The sequence below is a fragment of the Gavia stellata genome, chromosome 4, assembly GCF_030936135.1.
Source record: "Gavia stellata isolate bGavSte3 chromosome 4, bGavSte3.hap2, whole genome shotgun sequence".
Classification (NCBI taxonomy): Eukaryota; Metazoa; Chordata; class Aves; order Gaviiformes; family Gaviidae; genus Gavia; species Gavia stellata.
This window is the reverse complement of record NC_082597.1, coordinates 65,516,586-65,543,554: the sequence shown is the minus strand read 5'-3', so window position 1 is coordinate 65,543,554 and position 26,969 is coordinate 65,516,586. Positions and strand designations below refer to the sequence as shown.

The 26,969-nt window shown below is 40.4% G+C and overlaps 1 protein-coding gene across 1 annotated transcript in view; it reads left to right on the top strand.

Annotated features, from left to right (window-relative positions):
• The window catches only part of CHRM2 (cholinergic receptor muscarinic 2), a 100,876-nt gene that overhangs the window by 58,093 nt on the left and 15,814 nt on the right, over positions 1-26,969 (top strand). Inside the window, exon 2 of the mRNA XM_059815945.1 lies at positions 22,185-22,286. The gene's annotated coding sequence lies outside the window, so the exon portion shown is untranslated. The remainder of the gene's footprint in view (positions 1-22,184; positions 22,287-26,969) is intronic.

Genomic DNA, 26,969 nt, shown 5'->3' with positions numbered 1-26,969 from the left:
AAAAACAGCTTTGGAGGGAACTATGTTGCATTGACCAGCCCTTCCTTGCAGGATTTTAGCAATTCAATTAGAAGTCTTTACAGGTTTAGCAGCTCGTTGTTGAAAATACACCTCCATCCTACAACGCCTGCTGTTGACACATAATATCTGGTTCTGTATAATCAGGATTTCTCTGTGGCTCAGTGGGCAAGTGAGCCTGAGGCTCTCACATCTGCTGAAGAGCACTTGAGGTTTTAAGAACGGAGCAAGGATAACCCATGGAGAGAAATGATGAACACTAGCACCTAGTCCCAGTATGGGAGAAGAGAAGGAAAACAAGCATGCATGGGAATTAGAACTACAGGGATTTGCCCCCAAAGGAGAAGCTGTCTCCTCAGGGCATACTATTGAGTATCTGGGGTAAAGAAGTTTCAGTGTTGCTTTTTTAGCTTTTGAAATGTGCTGCATGGAACTACAGGGAGGTAGGCAAGCAGGAAGCAATGGGGAGCAATGGAGGAAGTTGGGGTCTGGGAATGAAGTGTTTGTTTAATCCAATAGGTGGTCAACTTGCAAATTCCCATAGAGGAGAATTCATCTTGAGTTTGAACCATAATAAAAAAGTGTTATGAATTCAACTCTGATTTGGGGGGAGAGGGGCATTACTTGCCTCTTAAGTGTCTGGAGCTTTTATCTATGCTGATAAAACTGACGTTTTTCAAGTGGCAAAGCATTCAGAGATATGTTTGTTTTTCACATAGAGACAGCAAGAAGTGAGGCACCAGGACTTGAACTGTAAGAGTATATGAGTTTTATCACTTGTAAGCTATGGCAGACCTCTCCTTCTATTTATTGCTACTTTAATTTTGAATGTTAACAGTTAAATATCCCAGAAAATCAAAATGGAATCTTATATTTCACCCTATTTTCACTGGAAAGTCTAGTTTGTTTGAAACAGACTTCATATTTGCAAAAACAGGGTATGAGAGACAATGAGTAGGAATCAGGCTTTAAATATGTTGTGAAACATAAAGTCAGAGGCATGTTTTGTGGGTAGAGCTTTGCAGAGAACTGCTTACACTGCTGTTGTTAAAATTCCTCTAACCCATCCTGGGTTACCATAAGCTTCACCAGTTCCCTTAACTTGGCTGCAAAATGTGTGAATTTAAACCCATCTACCCCATGCAGTTACAGAAGAGCTTTCAGAATTTATATTGTGAAAGGCTTTTGTATACAAGTGATTTTCTAAACTGTAATATATAGCAATATTCTACACAGTCGGCAGTAAGAGCAACTAAAACCAAACCACAAAAGCACAGTTGTACTGACTCTTTCCACTTACACAAACAATGAAGGGGGATAGAAGCAAGGCAGATGAAGACTTCTAATATGGAGTTGGGTAACCCAGGAGGATGGATAAGTGAATGAAAGGACAATGCTAATTTAGAAAATGAAATGGCTTCTTGATGATACCATGTTTACTCTGTGGCTAAACTCTTCAGTCACATCTGATCTGGTTTCCCTGATCTGACATCCTCATATTTCATCACTAAAAAATTAAAAATCTCTTTCCACTGTCTCAGATGGCTCTGCTGGAGGCCAGTACTGTGGGGTATCCTTGTGCCTCACCTGGTGCCATTCATTCCCACTATTAACAATCAGCATAAACCTGCCACTTCCAGGACGAGGGGGAGGTTGCCAGCCAGCGTGAAACACTTCAGAGTTTTGTACAGGCCAAACTTAGGGAGAAAAAAAAACTTTTGGGGGAGGTAAAAAAAGTTCAATTAAAATATTAAATTTCTGTCATATGCAAAAGGTCAGTGTAATTAAACCAAAACCTGTGAATACATACATATGTAGCCTCTGCTGGCATCAGACACCAACTTATGGGGGAAACATCTGTTGCTAATGTCAGACAAGACACATATGGCAATGTTTTCCAAAACCCCACTTTCCATTTCATGTAGGCACAATACCCAAATGAAGCATTTGTGACTAAATTAGCTGGCTATTCTTCCTAATGACTTCTGTGATCAATGCAGAGAGATGAGCTCCTCCAGAGAGAGACTCCAAGGAAGCACCTAATGTATGTGTTCAAAGCCATCTCACAGGGGCCCCTCTTTCCTCTGGCTCTAGAGAAGACAACAGAGACAAGACAGCTAATTCACATGACTGCAAGTGGGAGTGATTAATCCCCCTCCTCCCCATTCATGTCTCTCTGCTCAGATTTTATTGTAGTTTCTCAGGGAACATCGTTAGTTCAGGGTTAACTCAGGTTACCAAAGATGGAGGCATGCAATTAAAAGCAATAAAAACTTTGTGTCTTATTGAGTTACAGCTCATCAACTGATTAGAGGTAACTTGTTAAGCCTCAGTAACTCAATTGCTTCCAGTCCTGTGCATGTACCCTTAGAGGCAGCTTGATTCCTCTGGAGCTGGCCTCCCTTGGGCAAACATGGTCACACTGCAAACATTGAAGCTGTGGAGAGAGACTGGCTAGTGACACAATCTGTGCAGGGATTAGCAGCAAGTGGCTGAATTCCCCCTTGCCAGTTTGAAAATAAGCATTACTCAACCTTTAGCCTGGGCCTGCGATAAACCAGCTAAATCACTCTGTTGCAGCATGGCAGACTGTGCTCCAGCTGTTAGCAAGCCTCCACACCCACATAAGCAAGACACCAGGCACTTCAGTTCATCCGCCAGCACAGATGCAAACCACAGCAAAGGCATCTAAATTATTGCTTAATTCAAGTTAGAGACTGCTCTGTGTGTGCAGGAGTTCAGCCAGGAACAATGCTGGAGTTATACCTTACGCTAACACTTCACTCAGGACAAGCCCTCCTCAGAGAAAGATTAACTGCAGTGACATACAGGCTCTTAACACTCAAAAAAGAACGCCCGCAGGATTTTTAATGCACTTTAATTCACACCATTAACTGAATCATTTTGCCTTTCACACAGAATCACAGAATCACTAAGGTTGGAAAAGACCTGTAAGATCAAGTCCAACCATCAACAAACACCACCATGCCCACTAAACCATGTCTCACAATGCCTCGTCCACACATTCCTTGAACACCTCCAGTGATGGTGACTCCACCACCTCCCTGGGCAGCTTATTCCAGTGTCTCACCACTCTCTCAGTAAAGAATTTTTTCCTAATCTCCAGCCTGAACCTCCCCTGGTGCAACTTGAGGCCATTTCCTCTTGTCCTGTCGCTAGTCACTTGGGTGAAGAGACCAACACCCACCTCTCTGCAACCCCCTTTCAGGTAATTGTAGAGAGCGATGAGGTCTCCCCTCAGCCTCCTCTTCTCCAGGCTGAACAACCCCAGTTCCCTCAGCCGCTCCTCATAAGACTTGTGCTCCAGACCCCTCACCAGCTTCGTCGCCCTTCTCTGGACACGCTCCAGCACCTCAATGTCCTTCTTGTAGTGAGGGGCCCAAAACTGAACACAGTATTCGAGGTGCGGCCTCACCAGCACCGAGTACAGGGGCACGATCACCTCCCTACTCCTGCTGGCCACACTATTTCTGATACAGGCCAGGATGCCGTTGGCCTTCTTGGCCACCTGGGCACACTGCTGGCTCATCTTCAGCCAGCTGTCAATCAACACCCCCAGGTCCTTTTCTGCTGGGCAGTTTTCCAGCCACTCGTCCCCAAGCCTGTAGCGTTGCATGGCGTTGCTGCACATCCCCAGGTAGCCAAGCCTGCAGTGAGGGTTAGTGCACCACAAGCTACCTGTCTGCAGTGACAGAGATGAGATAAAACCCCTTTAAAATCTGGAACGTGGCATGTATTTTACCACAGAACTCTCTCAGCCAAGTAAGCCAAGGTAATTCAAATAAGCCAAGGTCATTGGAACATTTAATTTCATCACCTTTCTCTTTTTGTTGTTGTTGTTAAAAAAGATGTTCCAGTTCCACAGGTGTTTACCTGCATTCAAAACCAAGATTTTGGTTCCTATTACCAGGGTATTAGGCTCCATCTCCACATTGCAACAAGATTTTCTCTTCTGTTATTTCCCCCAGTATTAAATTAAAAACAACAGCAAATAAAGAAAGCACTATCGTAATCTATCAAAAGTATTTTAATGAAAATGAAAACTAGACACAGTTAAGAAAATGTGTTAAGCAGGGTATCAGCAATAATCCTTGGCCCAAGATTATTAAATGAGATAAAGTGAATTTCTGAGTTCATGCAAAAAGATGTGGTGTCTTTCAAAAATGCACGTCTTTTCAGAATGCCCCTTCCCTGGCATACTGTAGGAATAGTGCTTGCATGGATGTGCTTGCATGAATGTGCTCTATACCTTCAGTGAAACACATGAGAGTCCTCTCAAAGATTCTCTTTCAATTTTTTTCTGCTAGAAAATAAATAGAGAGTAGGAGAGAAGAGAGAAATCTAAAAACTGTTGACTAAATATTTTCCTTAAAAATGTAGAATATCAAAGAAACAAACAAAAAAACCCCAACAAAACAGGGTGTTTTTCCTGTAACAACAGTTATAGGATATTTCAAGTAGAACATTTCAAACAGAACTTCTTTTTAATCTAAAAAAACCCCCACAACACTGATATTTCCAGTTGTCAGAAGTATTGTAGATATTTTGAATATCAAACACATCAGCCTTTAGAGATTAATAATCTTCTCTTTGATCAAAAGAGTAAACATTTTGCAGTCCAATATTTCCAAATTGAGATTGTTTTCCACTTTCTTTTACGTGAAAATAGTTGAGATGTCAACATTTCATCAATGTGGGTTGAAAAAAAATTATTACTATTTCCTACAGAAAGGCAACTTAATTTTCCACATTTCTCTGACTGAGAAGCTATTCAAACCAATGTGTGGTTTTATAGCACACAGGCTTTGATGTTCTTAAATACCCTCATGTCCTATTAAGACTTGGTTTATGTCCTGTGTAAGCCAAGACTCTTCACCATCATCCTTCAGCTCTCCTCAGAGCCCATGCTCTCAAGGAAAGAACTTTCTCAGAGAGATAGTAAGCCAACAGAAATAATGTCACATCAAACCTCAGTATAAGGTCAGGCAAGTAAATGGACTACTACCTGGATTAGTTGCTTTTAATTAGTTACAATTATTAACAACCTAAAGAAGTCAATAGGCTAAAGGGAAATGTTGAGTTGGCAAAATGAGCTTATAGCAGTTGTTAGGTCAGCCAAGATAGAATAGCTGGGGTTGCAAGGTACTCCTAAAGAATAACATTACATACCAAGGTGGTAAGTATGGACACACCTGGGACTGCACGTGTATATTGACAGGCTTTGAAATCAAAGTAACCTTTCTAGGGAATTAAGGACCTCTAGTTAATCAGAAACAAAACACTGAAGAGGGAGAAAGTGAATAAAATGGAATGTGAAATGTCTCATCCACAGTGGATTCAGCCCTCTCATCTTTGGTTTCAGTTGTCTTGTCTTTAAGAAAGAAAAGATAGAAATGGGAAAATCTAAAAGCACTGAGAGAACACATCAGTATAAGAAGGAATTGAAGAGTCTAGGAGACCTTACTCTGAAAAGAGTTATATCAATCATGATAGAGTTATAAAATAAATTAATTGCATAGAGAAGGCCAAATAGAGATGTTTGTTTACCTTGAGTTTAATAATACAGGATACATTAATAAGCAGCACATGTACAACAAGGGAAAAAAAATACAGTTTCATGCAACATTTAATTAAACTGGAGCTTCTCACTGAAGGAAAATTTTACTGACACTAAAAGCTTGGCAAGGTTTAGAAAAAGGTTGGTTTTGCATGAATTACATGGGTTATCCATTCCAATGTTTTGGAAATCAGTTGATTACAGAGGGCATATTATTGCTGAACGAGGTACATGGCTGGAAACCTGGGGCTTGTTCCCATTGTCAGTAAAGTATGTGTAGAGCTTTCAGGATGGGAAGAATTTCAAGCTCCTGTCCTGCTATGACCTCACTGCTATGAATGTGACGAGTATGTTGTTATTGACTTTAAATGGTAGCAAAATAAAGCAAATTCTAGGCACTTTTTGGAAATCCCTTCTTTAATTCTCACTCTGAGACATTCGATGGCAACCAAGGTGGCAGACAAGTTATTGACCTTTTCCAGCATGCACCAAAGGTCAGCTAAATATTTTTCTTCTCATCTTTATTCCTTCAATACAATCCACCTCGGCAGTCTGCAGGACTCTGCAGTCTATAATACTAACTGACAAGAAAGAAAATAGAATTGTTTATATGGTTTACCCCAGTCTGTTATTGGTGATTTTCTGACACATCTCCTACCATGACATACTGATAGATAAGCCACCAGTGACATATCAGCACTCACACATAAAAGCAATACTAGTTTTGCACTGGAGACAAAATAATTTTAACAACCCTTATAAAGTGCTGGTTTATATAACATAAACATAATATAATAAAAAATATAAAAATATTTTTAAAATAAATAAAAATTCCCACAGAAGCAGAAGTTCAGCAGTCTAATGATCAAGAACCCTATTTTGCAATACGCCCTATTTTATCTTACACGGGTTTACAAGGCCGCAGTCCCAACACTGTTGAAACACAGTGGAGAAAATCCCTCTGAATTTAGGAAGCTTGGATTCAGCTCCGGAAATAAATTTAATTTATGACATAACTTTTTCCTTCTATCAGAAAGCCAGTTTTCTATGTTCCTTATCAATCCCACATGCCATTCATTTGCAGCTCTAGATACTTATTCTTTATAAATATACTTTGGGGAAGATAGGGAGAAATGCCTGGAGAACACTTACTAGTTTGGAGAACGTCTACCAGTAGAAAGTTTTGCTGCAGTGAGTTAACCCTATTGATATGTGTCCAGAGGTATGGAGTAGTACTGTCCCATATTAAATTTGCATAAAGCAAAGAATTAATGAAACATGAGATTTGTCTTATCCTCTTTTCCATAATACTTACTGTTTTCTAGAAAGTTTTTCTTTTCCAAGCCTGGCCTCAAGCAAGGAATTGGTCTCCTAAAGGTCTGTGGTGTTCTGCCACTCTTCATTCTTATAATTGTTTCTATCTTATTTCTCTTTCTTCTTAGCTTTTGGAAGTCCAGTCTTTGGACCCAAGTGCAATTTTTAATAGTAAATAAATTTGGACTTGGATAAATTCCCCAAATGAAAGTGGTGAAGGAAGAGTGCTTTTATCTCCTGTGATATACTTCTGACAAAGTATAATTAAAATATTTTCATGCTGGCTTGCCTGCTCTGTCTGCCTTTCATGAATGATGAAGTCTATCAAGCTATTATTTGTCTCGACATTGTGTGAGGAAGGATTAAGCCACTGAAGTGTTCAATATCAGTAAATGATCTGGAACTCCATAAAAACATCAATTATTATGCAGTTAAAAATGTCTCAGTGCTCTCTGAGGAAGCTGGAGTTTTGTCTTCATTCCTCTGGTGATGGAGTGTAGGGATGACTGTCTCCAGAGACAGAGACCGCATGTGTAACTAAAACGTAAGCTATGGGATTGTGCAGAAGAAAGGGAATTTTCTCATTTATTTATTCAGATACACTGGAAGAAAAATGGAACCTCAGTCAGTGCAGAAAAAGGTGCCCTACTCAGATCTCTGAAAAGATGTGCTCCTCTGCCTGAGCACCTCCATTCTGGGCTGACACAACATAATGGGACCATGTCCCGGGGTCAAATAATCTTTGAGATTTTTTGATGGAGCAACCAAAGTAATTGTAATTCATTTGAATGTAGTGGTGCCTTGCTGAGTGGCAGGCAGCCTGGAAATGTACTGACTGGGGAATGGAGCCCTGCTCAAATCAGTATCATCAATTTTTTTTTTTTTTTACTGGTAGGACTCTACTAGCTTTAATGCAGCTCTGCCTATTTACAGCCAAAGAGGATCTGAAACATCAAGCAGGCAGACAGATCACTAACTTCTCTTTACATGCTCTGATGTCTTAGCATCATGGGTCTCAGACCTGGTAGCACAGGAATAGCTCTTCATCTACAACTGGGGACATACCACAGGCTTCGCCTTTAAGAATTTCCACCATTCCCAAAGTTTTTTCCCTAAGTATAAAAACAGTTTGAACTAAAGCAAATAATATATTTGTATTTGGTGGGAATTGCATATAAGCCTTGATGTAATTATAACATACAAAAAAATAATGCTGGTGACCTTAAATTACACAACAAAATAACAGAGGACATCTTAAAATTAATTCTAACTAATTAAATCATTACTCATTTAATGAATGATTCATGATTCATATTGCTCAAGTTGCCAAACATTGCCTCAAATTACAGATTGGGCATATCCTTTCACCACTATTAATAACTGCAATTATGTCAGTATAAGTACTTTCAGCTACAAAAGCCAATATGTTATCCCCTCCAAGCCTTCCTGCCTCATCCTCAGAGTAGGACTAAGCTAAGGACCCTGCAGCACACAAGGGTGCAGAAGGGGAGGACATTTTTTCAAGAGAATGGCATCTTTGGGAAATCTAATGGTCTAACAAAGGCTGAAAGATGTGCATTGTCAGGGGTGATCTCAGCACGCCCTGTGCTAGCCAAACAGTGTTGGACCGTAGGAACATAGGACTTGCCCAGTGAGTTTTTAATCCTCCCTCTGTTAGTGTCTGATAGCACTTCAAATAATTTTATCAGAGATATCAGAAGCTCCTAAATAAATACCAGGATGAATAGCTGTTACTAGAAAAAACCAAAAATGAGTGTAAGTCAGACTGCTTAGAAATAGTCCTAACCTGAAATCCAGCCACAGGTGAGTTAGAAGACCAGCATGCTACCTCCCCCTGCACCATTCAACCTTGTATTATGAACATTTTACATATATTTGTCATGAACACATATGTTCAGTCCTTTTTAAATGCTGATGAGTCCTTGATCACAAACCCCTCTTGTGGCAGTGAGCTCTGCACCTATATGTGCAGAACATGAAAAATCCATCTCCTTGTACCAGATTTGTATCTGCAGTGTTTCAAATTTCTCTGAAGTCCCCCTGTTTGAGAGGGATCGGGCAAAATACATGTCCAGTTTAAACTCTGACACTGAGTGCCTTTCATGGGATCACTGCATTCCCTCCTTTTTTTCTCCAAGATAGAGAGTGGCAGTCTCTGATCTCTCAGTAGGTCAACTAAATAAACCTTGGTAGAGGCAGAAGAGGTGAAAGACATTTTGATCTGAAATGTTCAGAAAGAAGAATCTTAGCTCTGAGTAGCCATTATACAGATCGGAAAGAGTTGCTTGGAGTACCTCACGGTAAACATTGGAATGAAGCTTTTCTTTCCTTTGTAGTTAAATTGCTTATTTATTTATTTAGTCACTTGTTGGACCACAGGGAGCTTTTAAGCTAACCTTTGAGGTAATGAAAACCATAATTGAACCAGGATATGAAAGGAAGAATATAAGTTGTGCTTGGATCTTTTCTAGAAGGGAATTTTTCATGACTCAACAGAAAAACAAAGAGCAAAACGTCTCTGCCTGCTGTAGTGCCAGGGTTTGAAGATGTAAATATTGTGGAGCTGTAGAAGCTTTAGGATTTGAGATTAGTTAGGTGGTTTGATTTGGGTTTCTGAAATACATTAACCAGAAAGTTTTATTGACCTTTCTAGAGGTGGGCATGGTTTAGTTTCATTAACTGCTAAAAATCAAGGCACTCTTTCTTCATGTCGAAAGATTGAAGAGGGCAAAGTCACTTTGCTGCTGATTGAAATAGATACTGAACTGCCATCACGGCTGCCATCACTGCATTCACTGGCCTTTTGCCTTAGTTTGACTCAGGGTTGAAAACTGAGCAACTGCTTTCACAGATATTTCCATTATTATTTTCTACAGCAATGTGCTTGAATTTTTCTGATTTCTTTGTTCCCCCTCCCCTCAAAAAACATACAAATATATCCTTTTCACTCCCAGGTGAATGTTAAGTCACTAGTGGAGTACTGGCAAATTTACACTCCTTACTTTAGTAGTAGGTAAACTCCATTTTGCTGTATTTACCCTCAACTATGTTACCACTGCACAATGCTTAGGTTATACTATAGCTTTTATTCCTCACCCAGAATCCCTCTGCTATTGCTCGGGCATCTCAAATAAACGATGCATATCTGCCTGACATGCCAAGGCAATGAGGAAAGTCCAGTTGCAGTCATCTACTCCACGGCAACAAAACAAAAAGTCAGGAGAATAAATTATGGGGGAACCCTCACAGTTTTATGATACAGTTTATTCACCATGAGCTGGCCACTGCTGGATCTCTCCACCCCCAAGAGAGCACAAGTGCATGCAGATTTGACTTGTAACCCAGCACAAGATGAATGGGCAGCATTAGAGAAATGACACTTGAAGCTGAATGTAATAAAAAGCATCTCACAAGGGAGGCTGGCTGGTCAGCTTTATTGCCATGCTGTTTACTCCACTCATTTCAAGGTATTTATAACACACTTGATTGACTGTCATTTTTCTGCAGGTGAGGTTGCACAATAAGTCATGGAAGGGAGATGAGGCAAAGATGAGAGATTGAAACACTCCCTGGGATTAAACTGGATAACAGGGACTAAACAGCATAGTTCATTCTTTGGTGTGGTGGAGATTCATGCTCCACATCCCTGGGCACCCAGCTGAGGTGCTTGGGTTAGAAGCCTAGAAGAGCAGAGAGAAAGACTTCAGGAGGCTAATTCAGAGCTCTGAAGAGCCAAATCACTGTGAAGGAACCTCTCTGTCTTCATTCATTGCAGAGCTGAAGATGAGGCTGCTAATTTAGGTACCACAATTAAACACCAACTGCTATAGGTATGAAAACTCTCTCCTCCATCCTTCTTTTGTTCTGCAGTAATTAACCAGTAAACCAGTAACCATCGCTAGCAGCCAGGTATTGAAGTGCATGCTGGCACAGCAAGGCCCTTACACCTCTGTCATGATACCATTCCACCTGCATGGCTTTTATTCCCATCCATGGACAAGGACTTTCTCCTAATTTATCCCCTTTTTGACTTTCACATTATCTCAGTCTTTATTTCTTTACTTCCTACAACTTAGTTGCATAATACTGGAGTGAAGAATCCTGAGTAGGCTCATGAAATTTCAGAAAAAGGAACTGCTCATTTCTTACCCTTCATGAGACTGAAAATGTCTGTAAATGTTGTTAACATCACCATTACAGTCAATGCAGAAGTGACTTTAAAGCATGAAGGTAGCAGGCTCAGTCCTGCTTGCCAACAGAGATGAAATGTCCTCTAAGCTGACATATATCACACATCCCACTTGCAATATCCTGCCCTGTGATTTTAATTGCAATTTGTAAAGCTTTGTATACAGTCCTGACAAGCAAGAAAAGCAAGTCAACAGAACTAGGTGAGCTGACCAGATCAGGCCAGAGTTCAGAAGTCTTAGATGCTTGTCAGCTGCTCTTCAAAGGTCAACCCCGCTACTAGACATTATTCCACTACCAATCTGTTTCCAGTTTTATCCTGGAAACGTCTCATAAGCCAATGCGTGCCATGGACAGTAATAGTGAACACAGGTTATCACTAATTGGGTTTTTCTGAAGACAGGCATTACTCCATTGCTAAAAAATATGACTCCTGTTTGTAGGCATGTGTTGAACACCGCACATCACACAGGGTAAGGGTTTGGGATTTTTTTTATTCTTTTTTTGAAGGGAAGGAATTAAGAATTTGTTCATCTGTGCAACTATTGTCTACCACTCTTTCTATAATCAGAAATAACAGCATACCCTGTCTGCTGTACAAACTAGTTACAAACCAATGACATGGTTTAAAAATGTAGTTTATAGCTGTGGTTCTGAATTTTCTTTCCTACTTCCTTCTCTCTGTGTATCACAAAGTTCCCTTCTAGCTTTCAGCTCTGGTTTGATGTACCTTTCCTTGGCCTCCTGTTTTTTCATTCTTTTATTTCTTTGTCTTCTACTATGGTCCTACTTTTGTTCTTCTACCATCTAGCATATCCCTTGGCATTTCTTTCATCTTCAGCCGAAGATTACTACTCTTTACTATACCTGTGCTCTCCTTCTCTGAACAGTTCAAGCTCCTTCCTGCAGTGTCACATGTGGCAATGAATCATCCCAAGTTGTCCCTGCCTTATGGAGGCACAATCATTCCTCACATTTTTTCCATCATGTTACTGGCTGCATCCTTCACACAACCCTTTGATCACCAACTGTTTGACACATGCACTAGCAGCAGAAGACTTAATTTTGTCAGGAAGGCAATGCAGGAATACTTTGCCAAAATATGGGTAAGAAATAGATTCCAGTATATACCAGACCACAACCAAATATGACTTATGAGCAAATAATTCAGTGATAGAAGTACAGAGGCAAAACAGGTAAGATGAGCACATGATGCTGTAGGAAAGTCACCAATGCAAACTGTAGAGAGTCACTTTTTCCATAGTAGTTGTCCTATGAGAGAAATAATTTTCTCAAAATAAATGAGATCTGGTAAATCCAAGACCCTGTAGCAAATAGCAAGGGTGATTTTTAGAGGTGTTAAGCCTGTAAGTCCCCTCTGATGCAGGGGAGTGTATGACATGACTCACTCACATTGTGGCTGATGACAGAGACCACCTTTCAGGGTTGCTTTCCACCTTTGGAAGGATGCAGGTCTTCCAGAAACAAGGATCTTTACCTTTCAATAGGACTGGAATAGTGACACATTGTAATGTCTTAACTGTAATGTAACATTATAATGTTAACTGCAACATTCAAATTGGCAACATTTGTACAATAGTCACCCATCGCCTCAGTACTTTTCTTTTTTCCTCTCTGTATTAACATCTTAGGCAATTTCAAAACTCTTTAGTGAAATACACGATTAAGCTAAAAGCATGTTAGCAATTTTGACAGGGGCTGAAAGTGCAATGGAAAGGCTTTAAGAAGAAACTGTGTTTTAAAACACCTGTATACCATACAGAATTACCTATGAATATGCAATAACAGAAAAAATATTTAAATCCGTGTTTTCATTAAAGCTATTTTATGGAGCACTCATGAAAACTGTATTGGAAAGGCCTGCATAAAGTAATGAAGTAAAGTGTCCTCTGGATGAATCATGAGCTGACCTCCTAAAACAGTGCCCGAGATGTGCTGTCATCAGGAAGAAAAATCTTCTCTGGGTTTGCGAGCCTTTGTCATTACAACAATATTCAAATGGTTCCTCAAAATGAAACCTTGATAGCATATTTCTGCAAATACACAGAAGTAATCTCTTCACAGTATTCAGAAAAAGTTGAATGCTAATATTGGGCGCTAGATCCACAGTTTAAAGATTAATTAAAACACTAAAAAGAAACTAACAATACAGGTATGTGGTAAAAGTCCTCACTTACAACCCCATTAGAGAAAGTAGGATATTTTTCAGTCTATATTTCCCCATAAAATCTTTCTGATATTTCCCAGTACTTTTTGACTGGATGAAAATGTCCCAGAATACTCCTATCTTGTGCTTTATCAGATACTATTCTTTATACAGATCCTGTGGGGCAGTCTGAAATGAGACTCTGCTCACAAGCAGACCCATTGACAGCACTGGGATTATTTTCAGGCTAAGGACCAGGTATTATTGAGTTATTCATGTATCTAAAGTTGTGTATCGTCATTTAATGGGGCTTACAAAAATGCAGGACAAACATCTAACACACAGAAAAGCTAAGAGATTCTAGAATCTGGCTCCAGGACATGATGGAAGTTCATCTTTAAAACTAGGACTTGCTGGGGCTCCATCTTCCAGAGAATTTGATCAAACACTTTGTTGCACTGGCCTGATTTCGCCCTGACAAGGGAGGAGAGACACTGCCCCACAATGTCCCTCGTATTGTGAGGCTGAATTCCGCTTGTGGTGATTCACTGGGAATTAAATTGCTGCAGAGTTACAAAACTGCATATTGGCTGAGGATACAGGGGTGCTTAAAGAATCTACAGCTAACATCAGCAACTTTACAGTCCATTTATCAAAGTGCCAATGGCTCCCATTTCAAGGCAAGTGAGGCAATAATATATAAGGATTGAAGAGATTATCTGTTTCTGGAGTAGTTTAATATACAAAGAAGGTGATGGCAGTTGGGGGTGGTGAGGCTCTTTTTTTTTCTTACTGTTTTTGGGGAAAATACTGCAAACCTGTCAGGCTCTTGCCAGTTCTTGTTATTACAGCTGGAGCTCAACACTTGCTTATTTACTGTTTCACTGAACATAGCAATATACCTTCAGCATGTACAGATGAGAGAGAAGGGGAAAGATAAGCATGAGTCACTTATTATTTAGCAGTCTTACTGGGGCCAGTTCTGCCAGGCTCACACCAACTTCATGGTATCATTTCAAGGCTTTGATCCAGGTTTTAGCTCAGCTCCACTGCATTAAATGAATCCTCTTATCTTCCCATACTCCATTGTCACACCCTGCTTTCTTCTTTATCTTTGAGCATTGTTCTAGCCCTCCCTTAGCAAAAGCTCTGTGCGTGTACATGGAAATGCCTGCCATCATTGATGTGCCCCAAAATCCCACCACTTCCTAGCAAGCACAGGCTCTGTGTAACAACAGAGAAGCACAGAGTTAAAAATAAACTCAGTCCTTGCCCAGTTCACTGGATGTCCTGCCTGAAAAGAAACAAGCAAGTGAAAAGGTGAACAAACCTCCAGCTCCTTCCTGTACCATGAACTGTGGCATGCTGTGTAGTTATATACTAGCTCTAGTGTCCTGAAAACCTATTGCGCCTGACATTGCTCAAATGTGAGTGAGAGATCACCCATGCCTTGTAGATCTTTCAGGTCTGAGTTGCAAGATAAACTTGGAGCAGGAGAAAGAGATAAAGCACACAGACAGAAGACTGAAATGGAGTAAAGGATTGCCATAACCAATAGTATTTGGGTGCCTGAGGTGCCTTTGATGTCAGGGGTGATGCGCTGTGCTCACATTTTCAGGGACAGACACTGATTTCAGACAAGCTCAGTCTAAGTCATTGCTTTTACTGCAAAACCCTTGTTCCTTCAAAGCTATGTGTCACCCTATGTAATACTGTCATCACTTCTAGTGTAATGGTTCTGTCCTGACACATCTTCCCAGTTTTTTCATACTCAACTATTTTGCAAAGTATATTTCTGATACTATTAGGACAGATAAAAATGTGAATGCTGATCTGGCCGGGTTTTAATCAGAGCTGGACTAATTATGGAGGGAACTATTCACTGAACATCAGTATCATTTTTGGATTAGTCTTCAAATGGAGTGAATCTGTATACCCTCATCCTCTTCAATGATGGATGAAAATCAGGACCACCATCTTAACAGCTGAAATGACAATACAATGAGCCTGGCTACTTTCCTGTAAGCCTTTGTGGTTGAACTGTGTGTGGTTAATCTTCTTGATGTTTCTGTGCTGAGCCTTTACATTGGAAAATGAATCTAAGCCGAATCATCATTGCAGACTGCATTCCTGTCGAGGCTATTATACTCAGAGGGAAACAGCTGGTCTTTCAAGGCCTGCATGCTTGGGACCAGAGATGGACAGCTGTCATTGTTGTTGGTAAAAGCAATTTGGAGGGGAGGGAAAAGATACACACCACATAATAGAGATGGAAAGGCTTACCTCTGTGTGATCCTGTTCACGAATATTCTGTGGGTCTAATAGGGCCTACTAAAACAGCTATTTCTCTAGTTTATATATAAGCTAGCACTTGTTTGGAAGACCGTACAGAGCTTGGGATCTTCTTATTTGCTTCATTACAACACATATGTACTTATTGTAGGGCAAGGAAAGAAATAAGGGTTAAGGGCAAACATGGGGCCTGATTCACCTGTGCTTAAAGGCACTTTGACATGACCTGAGGTATGTACCTGAGGAGTCACTCCTGTGGTTGAGTTTCCCAGCATATAGCTTTGTTTCCATCATAGATGTCCTGCTCACATTGTGTCTCACACCAGGAAAACTCTGGAAGTGGAGCAGAACTGTAAGAGCCTGATCTCTGCTCCTTAAATCACTCTCCACGGGCCCTTCCTCCAACCTTGTGGTCCTTTTCTTTCAGACTGGTTGCAGAAGGTAACTGGTGGTCATCAACAGGTCAGAGGTGTGGAAATCAGGGCAGGTGGGATCTTTTTCTGATTCTCTAAGGCAATCTCTTAGCTTCAGCTCCTGGGAAGCGGCAGACATCCCACATAGCAGGCTACAGGCTGGTGACTCCCCCTGCGCCAACCCTGGGGCAGTGAATTCTAGTGCAGATCAGATGCTGCGCAAGCCTTGACTTGTATGTGTCACCTCTGAGTAAGAAGCCAAGGATCTGCATTACACTGATTCCTTTATCTCTCTAGTGTGCATTTGCCAGACACTGACTGCTTTCTGCACAATGACATGGGTGGCTTTCATAATATCTGACTCCATATTAAACAAAGGGATGTGTGTTCCTGCTTCCCTGGTCCTGCAAATTTCATGGCGTATGATAGAATCTCATAACCACAGAAGCACAGAATAGTTCGGGTGGAAGAAGCCTCAGGAGGTATCTACTCCAATTTACTGTTCAAAGCAGTGTCAGTGTTGAGCTCAGACCAGCTTGCTCAGGATTTTACCCACTGTGTCTTAAAAAATTCCAAGGATGGAGCCTGTACAAGGTCTCTGGTCAACCTAGTCCACTGCTTTGCTGTACTCATGGTGAAAGAATTCTTCCTTAAATCCCATCAAAGCCTTATGACTGTTTTCTTTCATCCTCCCACCACACACCACTATAAAAAGACTGGCTCCATCTTCTCAGTAGCTTCCTGAAGGTATCGGCAGGCTGTTATCAGATAATCCCAAAGCCATCTCTCCTTCAGGCTAAACAAGCCCATTTCCCTCAACCTCCCTTCACAGGCCATGTACTTCAGGCTACCAAATATCGCTGATCTTAGAAATATGCTCTCAAACTACCTTCCAAGATGCATCAATCACCAGATGAAAGCATTTTTTATTAGAAAACTTTGCTAGATTAAAGATATTTCTAGTCTGCTGGACATTTCAGCCCTCCCTGGACATACCTTCTGTCTCACGGCTGATGTGAAATGAGGAGGTATTCAAAGCCACTGCCCACTGGATGACAGGCACCACCATTTACCATGTGTGGTAACTTTTAGGAGAATCAGTGCAGAAAGCAATGTTTGTTGAAGGATGAAATGCCACATTTCTCCCAGTGGTGATTCTTACCCCCAGTCTTGCAGGCAGAGCCCAGTTGTCCCTGGGAATACTGCATCGCTTCTGCTACTCCATATGGGTTCAGTAACTGAACTGAAAGAACCAATCTTGCACCCAGCAGTTCTCTTAGAAATTTCCTGTAGTCTCCACCGATTTTTTAGGAGAGGGAAACACACATATAGCATTGCCTTTTGCCTTTCCTTTTACACAGAGAGGACTTTAATTAATGCCTTTTGTGTTAACTGTTAGATGTGGCCACCTGTGGTATCCTGAAGTTATTCAGATTTTTAAGTGTTTTTAAATGTTGGGTCTAAGCCACCCAGAGATTTTCCAGCAGGAAAAAAATATTCAGTTGCCTGGCAGCTTTTCCATTACCTTACACCACAGGAGTGGCATAAAAGAGCTAAAGAAAAGTCTAATGTTTCTACTGTTTTTCTTTTTTTGGGGGGTGGGAGGGCAAATGTGGGGGATTTCAATTTGTTTTGCTGATATTTATTTATTCTTTTGTCCTATTCACTTAATAACAAAAGCTGAGTAAAAACAGTGATGATTTAGATCTATTTTGTTTTATTCAGAGAAAGACTTGCCCATGGAAGTTACATCATTTCTTTCCCCTCCTTCTGTTTGCAGTATGATGACCATGTCTTTGCCAGGACCTCCATCCCATCCCATCCCATCCCATCCCATCCCATCCCATCCCATCCCATCCCACTAGCTCTTCTCCCTACAGCTGTTTCTCAGTTTTAATTCCCAGTTTATAAAGGAATGTCTGCTATCCACATCTCCTCCACAGAATAGGTGAATGACAAAGATGAGATTTTATTCCTTAGTTGTTCTGCTGCTTATCATGTCTGTTCATAATACTATTACTATGCTCTTTGTTACAATGCTTTTGCTAGCCTCTGTCATTTACAAAGTCCTTTTATCAGTTAAGGGCTCTATGTAACTTTATGAACTTGAAATGATTATATGCACAGAGATCTATTCGGCCATAAACAGAATGTGTTGGGTGAACTGCAGCAGGTGCTTAAAAGTGGGGAAGCACTGCCCAGTAAACACACCAGGAAAAAAGTCTGCAAAGCAGACTGCATCTACAGCTCTAGGATACTCCGCAGCCTATTAGGCCCCAACCCTCAACCCAATGGTATACTTTGAAGATCTGTTTTGCAATCAATTATGAATGTCAACTGCCTGGTAACAGTCGCAGCCTTTAGGTAGTTCTTCACAACCCTGTGCTAAGGGGAGAAAAGAGAAGTGTTGCCCTTTAGAAGGAGGAAACGCTTGGCTGGACATTCTGAATGTTACGAAGGGGTACTGGAGACGGACTTTTCTCCTAAGTGATGAATAGCAAGCATGATCCCAGGACAGTTTACAACAGGGAACAGAAGAATATGACTCTGGATCTAATAAAACAATGAACTGGGACTAGTCCCCAGACACCAGTCCTGTTTTTTTCCATTTTTCAGAAAAGTCCTAAACCTACCAAAAGCAACAGAAGTTTTGCCATTGGCATACACAGGCCTTTTGACATTTTGATTTTTTTTCAGAGCAATTTACCATGGGATTTCAGACTCTGAAATTAGAGTTTGGATGAGTAACGTAGCCTATATGGTAGACCCCTGCTCTCAGCGCTATCCAAGTCAGGTTTCCACTGCCAATGCTGATGTGCGGAAATTCACAACTCACTCCATGAAAATTCTGTAATATCCTCCCAGTCGCTGCTGTTTTCATGAGCACCTTGATATTTAATTCATTCTTAAGAGTATAAACCTGCACAAAAGTAGCATGTTTGCAGAGCAGATGAAGTGAATCTAACACAAGCAAATATTATCTGTTCATTTTTGTCATGAATAAATAGCTCTGTTAGCTACAGAGGGAGCTCAAATTAATTCTGTGAATCTCAAAACCAAACAATACAGAGGAAGAGACATCGACGACACTGCACATTCAAGGGGTGTGTGCTTTCTGACAGAAGCACCAGTTATTGTTGATTAGCTCGTATAATTTGTATTATATTGGATTTACTGTACTTTGTCTAAAATTCACAGTTCTGTCCAAAACCCTTGTGTACACCATGACAAGAAGACAGATAAACAGGAACAAATACAATACAGATCAACTATATCAAGAAATATATCAGTAAAGAGGACAAAGAGGATAGGAAATAACAAAACTGCAATACAATATAAATATGTCTTCCATACATACACACATGGAGAAAGAGATTTTATTTTGCAGGCATTGTGGGATTTTGATTTTCTATCTCTCTGTTGCAGAACAGGTTCCTTCTAAGGAAGCAGGAAAAATAATTGTTTGAATAGTGATTAGCCCTAACCACCTTTTGTATTTTCTGGAGTAGCTGCTGTCACTATTGGTGATATAACAGCTCCTTGAATAAAAATAGGAGGACAAGAGGAGATAACCAAGACAACACAATAGGAATAAAACATCAGGGTCCAAGTCGGAAGAGGAAAGAAGGAAGGAAGGAAAACACTCAACTCCATTCCTTAAAAAGAAGGAAACACTCAACACTGAATTAGGATGGTGTCAGCTGAGCTAAGTAGGATCAGATATACAATGCACAAGAGAACCTTCCTGCTGTGTGAAAGAGCAGATGCCAGAGATACCTGACACCGCGATGCACTTGCTTTTTGTTCACAGACTTCCTACATGTGTCCCACGAGAAAAAAAGGCACAGAGATATCTTCTGAATATTCTCAAAGTAGCAGGAGATGGGCTGTGCTGCTTAGCTAGCTGTGCTGGTTGGATTATACTGAAAGTTCCTCACAGGTACCAGTTTAAAATTGCCTCCTCTCTCCAGCTGGTATGTTTGCCACTGTGAAAATAGGAAGTGAGGGAAATCTTGGAGATTAACTGTTGCCCAATATTAGTAATAATCTAAGTGAAACTGTACAAATAACAAAGTCTAATCTGCTGAAAGTACTCGATAGGCAAGTAATGGATGCATTTAAGAACTGTAATTAAACTTACTTTGAGAGAAGTACATTTGCAACTCTTTTGGAGACCAGAAGATCTCTCCATATACCTTTGCTATGATTTTATGGTTTGCCTGTTATGAACACAATTATTTTCTAGTCGATATCTTGGTTATGGCATGAGGCTTCAGACAGGGTAAGGACCCTGCTCCCCTGGGCACTGCCCAGCTGCTCCAGAAACAATTACAGCTGAAACTCACAAATAAATTCAGTGAAACTGTACAGTGGCTCACCATACTATGCTTAGTTCAAATCAAGGTATCAAGAGCTAACAGATCCTAAAGGAAGCCATTAGCCAGCAGATGCCCATTGTCCCCAAAGATAACAACAACCACGTTAATGCCAAGAGCGATGAGACAAAATCTTTTAAGCTCAATGGATTGGGCACAGCAGCCTATTTGGTTCACGAGGTCTTTCCCCAAGGCTCCCAGCTGCAGAGTATGCAAGGGGAAAATACATGATGTGAGGCACATCCCTAGCTGCAGTCTCAAGGGCTGAGCTGTGCCTGGGCAGGAGATGGATGTAGCTTCAACATGATTTTTGTGGAAATGAAGGAGAGGGCTTCTGGGGCACAGAGGCTCCTGCAGGGTGCCTGCCAGGGACAGACTTTGTTAGTGCTCAACCCTGGCCAAGGAAACAGAAAGGACTCCTGTAAATAAGGAAATTTCACTAGCAAGTAGTTGCCTTGTGTCACCAGTTTCTCACTGTGAAGAAAACAGTCCCATCAGAGTCAGAACACTGTTAACCACTCAGGCTGGCGAGGCAGAATCATGCGGGCTCATTCTCTCATAGCTGACAAAAGCATTTAGAAAAAAAACTCACAAGAATTCAAAACATTTCTTAAACTTCAACACTGGTTTTAACCTACCCCGGTAGGGAGAGACAGACATACCTTATTCATGGCAAGCTCTTATTCAAGATGTTCTTTTGAGGCTGGAGAGTACTTTTATTTAGCTTGTCTCCCAGGAGACTTTCCACGGTCCCTTTCCTGGGCTCCAAGGTGATGAAAGAGAGGAAGCCCCAAACTGTATGTCTTGACTGTCTGGGAACAAGAAATGCCACATTCTTATGAGCAGTCTTGAATTCATAGGCTTAAGAAAGTCATATATGAACATCTTAACAGTCATTTAACTAAAGTGAAGCACTAAACTTCTTGGCATTCCCATCATTAATACTGCTACCTTCGTCAGTTTGCTTCTAAGTCTCAAAACAACTTTATGAACTTTCTTTTCAGAAAGAAAAAAATCTCAAACACTTTTTGTCACTTCCTCTATAGAGCCTTGAAAACCAAAACTTTTGGCTCACTCACCCAAATTTACTACATAAGTTTTATTTTTATACTGACCGTAACAAACACAGGTAGCTTGAACCATTTTCTGCCCACAAAAGCACAACATGCATCACAAGATTGCAAAAGAGAAACTACAAAACCTATGAGTTTTTCCTCTTTTTACTGCATTGCCTTTATTCTCAGCCAAATACTAGCACACTCTTTGCATCAGAATAGACTGGATGACTATTTACTTGTTCTCAAACATCACCCTGTTTCCCAGTATTGAAAGAACAGAAGGTATCGCAAGCTTTGTGCAGCAGTTTCATGACAACTTTGCTAGAATGCCTGAAACTCAAATTTCTATTTGTGTTTGAAGTCCATGTGTATTTGCATGGGAGTTTAAGCATATTGGCTTTGTTTAGTTCAAGGTAAATTGCATCAGTTTCTCACTGTCCGGAGCACTAAACCAGTCCATTGATGTAAAGCAAAAAACCCCCTTCACCTGTGAAGACTACAAGGCAGCAAGAAGAGATTCTCCCAGAAAAAGTGTAAGAGTTCAGTTCTCTTAATCTCTCTGCCAAATCTGTAGTTGAAAATAACTATGGACTGTGTTACTATGTTTGGTTATAAACAGATTGTGCAGAAGTATGGGGTATGAATTAAGTAAATCACAAGACCCAGCAGGAGTACCTAGAAAAGACATTTGTCTTATTACCAGATATAATTGTGTTATTTGGGAATTCCTTTTCTGAATGCTTGATCTTCTTTGAACAGGTGATGCAATTCAAATGTGCTGTCTTTGATCTAAATGGATTATGCATTTGCAATACCTACCTTGGAGATAATGAAAGAAAGAATACACTTCTGTGTTAAGACGTAAGTAAGGAATTGTCCTGTATTTTTCCACATCCCTTACACTTCTTTGTCCCTTGCCTGTTTACAGCCTGTGTGGATAACTTAGGCATCCCTTGTGTCAGGTCTTAGGGGCATAAGCAAGATTGTTGATGGAAATGAAGCAGCGATGGTACCACTCTTCACTTTCCTTTCTGTCTCAGCAGAGAGTTCTCAGGCCCCCATGGAGCCTCTTATTCCTGTATGCAGGAGTATGAGAAGAGGGAAGATATGCAGTTATTTTTTGACCTAATTGTGTTGTCATTCTCCACTGACTACCTAGCTGACAAGAGTGGTCAGCATGGATCATGTTAGCTGATATTATGAGTCAGGGTGTTGGATACCGTTGGAAGTTGTGTTGATGAATATTTCCTTGCCATCTATTCCTACAGGGCTCATCCTTATCACATAGTTACAACAATGCCATTTTCAACTTTCTGTTGCACCTGACAGTCAGAATGGCAACTGTTTTCAAAAACAGCAGACCCTCCACAATATCCGTCATGAAAGGTGCTCTTCCAAACATTTGAGAAATTGATATGAAAGTATAGATAATGTACTGACATAGATTGTATCTTAGGCAGACTCCATACCAAGTTACTTCCTGAGATTTATTTTCTATTTGTCGGAACATTAATAATTTAGAACTCTTTCTGGAATAATTCTTTTCTCAGGACAATGCCACCCATCCCCAATTAGTTAGTGAGATTATTACTACCTGGGTTACTAAAAGGCTCTTCATTTAGATGCAAAACCATAAGCTTTTATGTTTTTAGAAGATTTTAAATGCTTTTAATATATGGTGGGATAAAGGGGGTAGCACACTATCCCTTGAATTACATGGTCCAAGATACACAAACCTCAGACAATTAAGAAGAGAATAAATGATGCTGTCTGTGGCATGGTGGGTTGAGTAGCATTTGCTTAGGATGACCAGTGTCATTATAAGTGGATACAAAATTATTACAGATCTCTGTAAAGAGAGATGACTGACATTTTTAAATACTCATTTACAAAGTAGTAAATGTAAAGAAGCAGATAATTAAATTTAAAGGGCATTTTCCAACCATAACATTAAAAATGTTAAGAGGTTAAATATTAACCTGACTGTAAATCGCTTCATTATGCCTTTCTACAAACAAGAGTGTATGCATTTTAACCATTCAGTGTCATTCAGTGCATCAGCCATTCAATGTGATTGCATTGCATATCACAGACTAAAAGATTCCAAATTAACTCATTTAAAATGTGAAAAAGAATTTAATCCTACTTTACATATAGTTTTATACCCTCTCCCCCCTAAAAAAAAGATACACTTCCGACACTTTATGAAAGACATTCAGAAGTTCATTTGTATAGAGGGCGTTGATGTTACGGAGAACATGTTTATAGCCTTCAAATGGACTGAGTTCAAAACTGAACCTCATTTTCACTCAGAAACAAGAGAAAACATCATTTCAGTGATGTTGCCTATAGCCTGGAAGGGCACGACCAACCCTCAGAGGCTTTTCTTGCTTTATCACTGGATATGCAGCAGGGAGCAATCTATACTTTTGCGTATGATACTACAGAAAGTCCTGATATGAAAAAGTCTGAGAGTTGCTGTCTGGACATCATTCCAGCTCAACCCAAGGAGCCTGCTTAGAGATGGAAAGTCTCTTGCCTGCACTTTGACAAGCCCAATCTAAGATGACAGCATCTGGATTGGCATTGCACAGCTGTTTTCTTTCTCACTGCCGATTTCTTTCTGTGGTCTTTGTAAAGTAAGAAAGAAAAAATAACCCACTGAGAAGCAGTTATACTGAAGTATGTTAAGCCTGTTATATCATGAGCAGAAAAAAAAGGGACAAGGAGACAATTTTTCTCTCTTTTTTTTTTTTCCTCCAAACCTTTCCTTTCAGATGTCTCTTTGAAGTCACAAGCTTATAATGTGAGTGACTGAGAGCAAAGAGCTGTGAAATGTGCCTTTGAGCCATAGACTTCTCAAAGAGTATCACAAGGCATATATGACTGAGGTACATGACATCTGCGAATCAGCATGGCATTACTGAGGCTTTGTTCAGCCTCAAACTCTGGGAGCTGCAGAGAACCAAAAGCTTCAGCAATGGAAAATAATTTCTCCCATCATGATTCTACCTTCCCACGTGGGAGGTCTCACTGCTACTGGGTGCAGTGACTGTGTTGGTGTAATTGGTTTATGAAGAAATAATTGAAGATACATGTACATTCTATATAGAATATAATTATTTATTGTATGTGCATACATTAGGTATAGTTACCATTTTCTGTTCCGCTCAGCCCTGTTATTGCTCTGCTAGTACTAGATACTTTCACATTGTTAAAAATACACTGCCACTTCTCTGCTGTCCCTTCAAACTACCCTCACAATACACTACTCTTCACTAAAACCAGTTCCTGCTCAGATGGATCTGCTACACTTCATAATCAAACACACAGATCTACAGAACACCCCAGTCCTGACTGGTTACATCTCCTGATTCTCCACTCACAGGTCTTCTGCATTTCTCATCCAAAACAATTTTCATTACTTCTCTTACATAAAGGATATTATATAAAGGATACTCTGCCCCACTGATAATTCTCAAACAGGGAGCAAAACTGACTCTCATGATTTTGGAACAATCAGTACTGACATATCAGTTTCTTACAAACTTCAGAGAAATGCTGATGAAGGTTAGGAGTATTTCTGGAAGTTGTCTGGTAGAGCAGCCTCACCCAATATTCATCTCGAGTGTGAGGGCAGCACCGTAATGTGTCATTACAGCATTGCTTCCTTCTAGCCCTGGTAGGAGGTTTGTATGAGACTGCATGAATCTTTTCTGCCTTTTTGCAGTACAAAGTGCTCAGAGAAATGGGAGCTGAGCACTGCTGGCAAATGGGGGTAACAGTTAGACCAGAAGATGAGAAAAACAATACAGTGTAACCTAAGGAAAATGATAGCCAGAAGACTGATCTGAACAGCAGAGAGGTGGAGAACAAGATGAGAAAGACCAGAGAGGCTGAAGGCTAATGAGGTGCTGCACTAGGGAACAAGGAAAAATGAAAAGGGAATGAACAAGAGGAGTGGTGTGGGTCTCTCCCAGACCCACAGGTTACAGATCAGATCCTGTTTCTCCCTAAAGCAGAGCCACTGCAAAGATGCAGAGGCAGCACTTAGTAATACAACCAGGAGTGGAGAAAAAAAGATACCAAGACAACTCAAATTCCCAGGACATGACTTCATGGATAGCCATGGCTGTTCCACGGTGGTGAGCTGTGCCTCTGCCAGTTTAGTTGAGACAGCAGGGATGTGGTGTGCTGGTCACCAGGTTCCAGGGGTCTCCAGAGTTTGGTCACAGTTTCCCTTCATTGCTTACTTTATGTAATATCTTTCCATTGAATTTTTGCACGATTTGCATTCCCCAGGGATCACAGGCAGAAATACAGAAACCCTATGAGAAATGCCAGCATTACCTGGAGATAAACATCCAAATCCTGCTTGAATATCTGAATCTCATACCTTTTGGAGGCAGACCCATCATGGAATTGATTGCTAATGGTCCTAGACCCAAGGTTGTGGCTTTGCTGAAGAACTGAGCAAGAAAAGGATGATAGGGCAAAAGGGAAATAAGTTCATGTCCACAACATAAATAATAGCACAGGAAACAGCAAAAGCAATCTACAGGAGGAAAAAAATATCTCTTTAGGAAAATTGAATACACTGGAATTCCTAATTAGGGAAAGAAGGGAAACTTTAAAAAAAAAAAACATTTCTAGTCTCTTCTCCGAAGAGGTTATGGAGGCCAAGTCTCAGTGAATGGCAGCAGGATTTAGGAAATTAAATGTTTGAATGATTATTGGAGGTGCAATTTCAGATCTTCAAGTCACTTCAGTGCTTCGACAATACTGCTCGGTGTACAAGATGTGAAGGAATGCTAGCCCATGGGCTGGCATGGGATAATACAGAAAGGTACTCAAACTAGGCTCAATGAGGAATTTCTACTGAAAACGGGCACTAAGGGATGGCAATTAATGATAAAGCTTTTTTGAACTGCATGAAAATATTTGTAAATAATTTTCCTATTGTTTCAAATGTTCCACTGTTTCAAAGAAACAGTTCAAAACAAAATGAAAATTGGCCTGGTTCAACAGATAGAATTGAAGGGGTTTTATTTAGGAGGTTTTGCTTGTGTGTTTGTTTATTTTGTGTCTTTTCTGCTGGGGAGAAGGGAGGTGAAGCGTAAAAAAGGGCACCAGTGCTTAAACAAATTTTAAAAAATATTAATTTTGTTGTTATTCCATTCTAACAGAAAAGACAAAAAAATATTTCATTGAAAAATAGGAAATGTCAGGAGAACTGCAAACCATATAAATTTTCTTTTCATCCGTTTGTTGTAGAATTCATTCATATTTTTCAAAGAGCCCAGGTAAATGCTCTTTGTTTCTCTTGAAGTCACTCTTTCTTGCTTTCTCCTCATTAACTTACTTTCTTTTTCATTCACACCTCAGTCTTGTCCCCATTTTCTTCCTCTTGCTTTCAACCCATTTATTTTCTCTTTTCTCTTGCCCCACACTTCCTGATATGTCTTTCTTTAGGTATGTACTGGTGCCCATCAAATAGGTTTGTGCTGCGTGGAGGCACGTTGCAGTGCAGCAATCGCTGCTGAG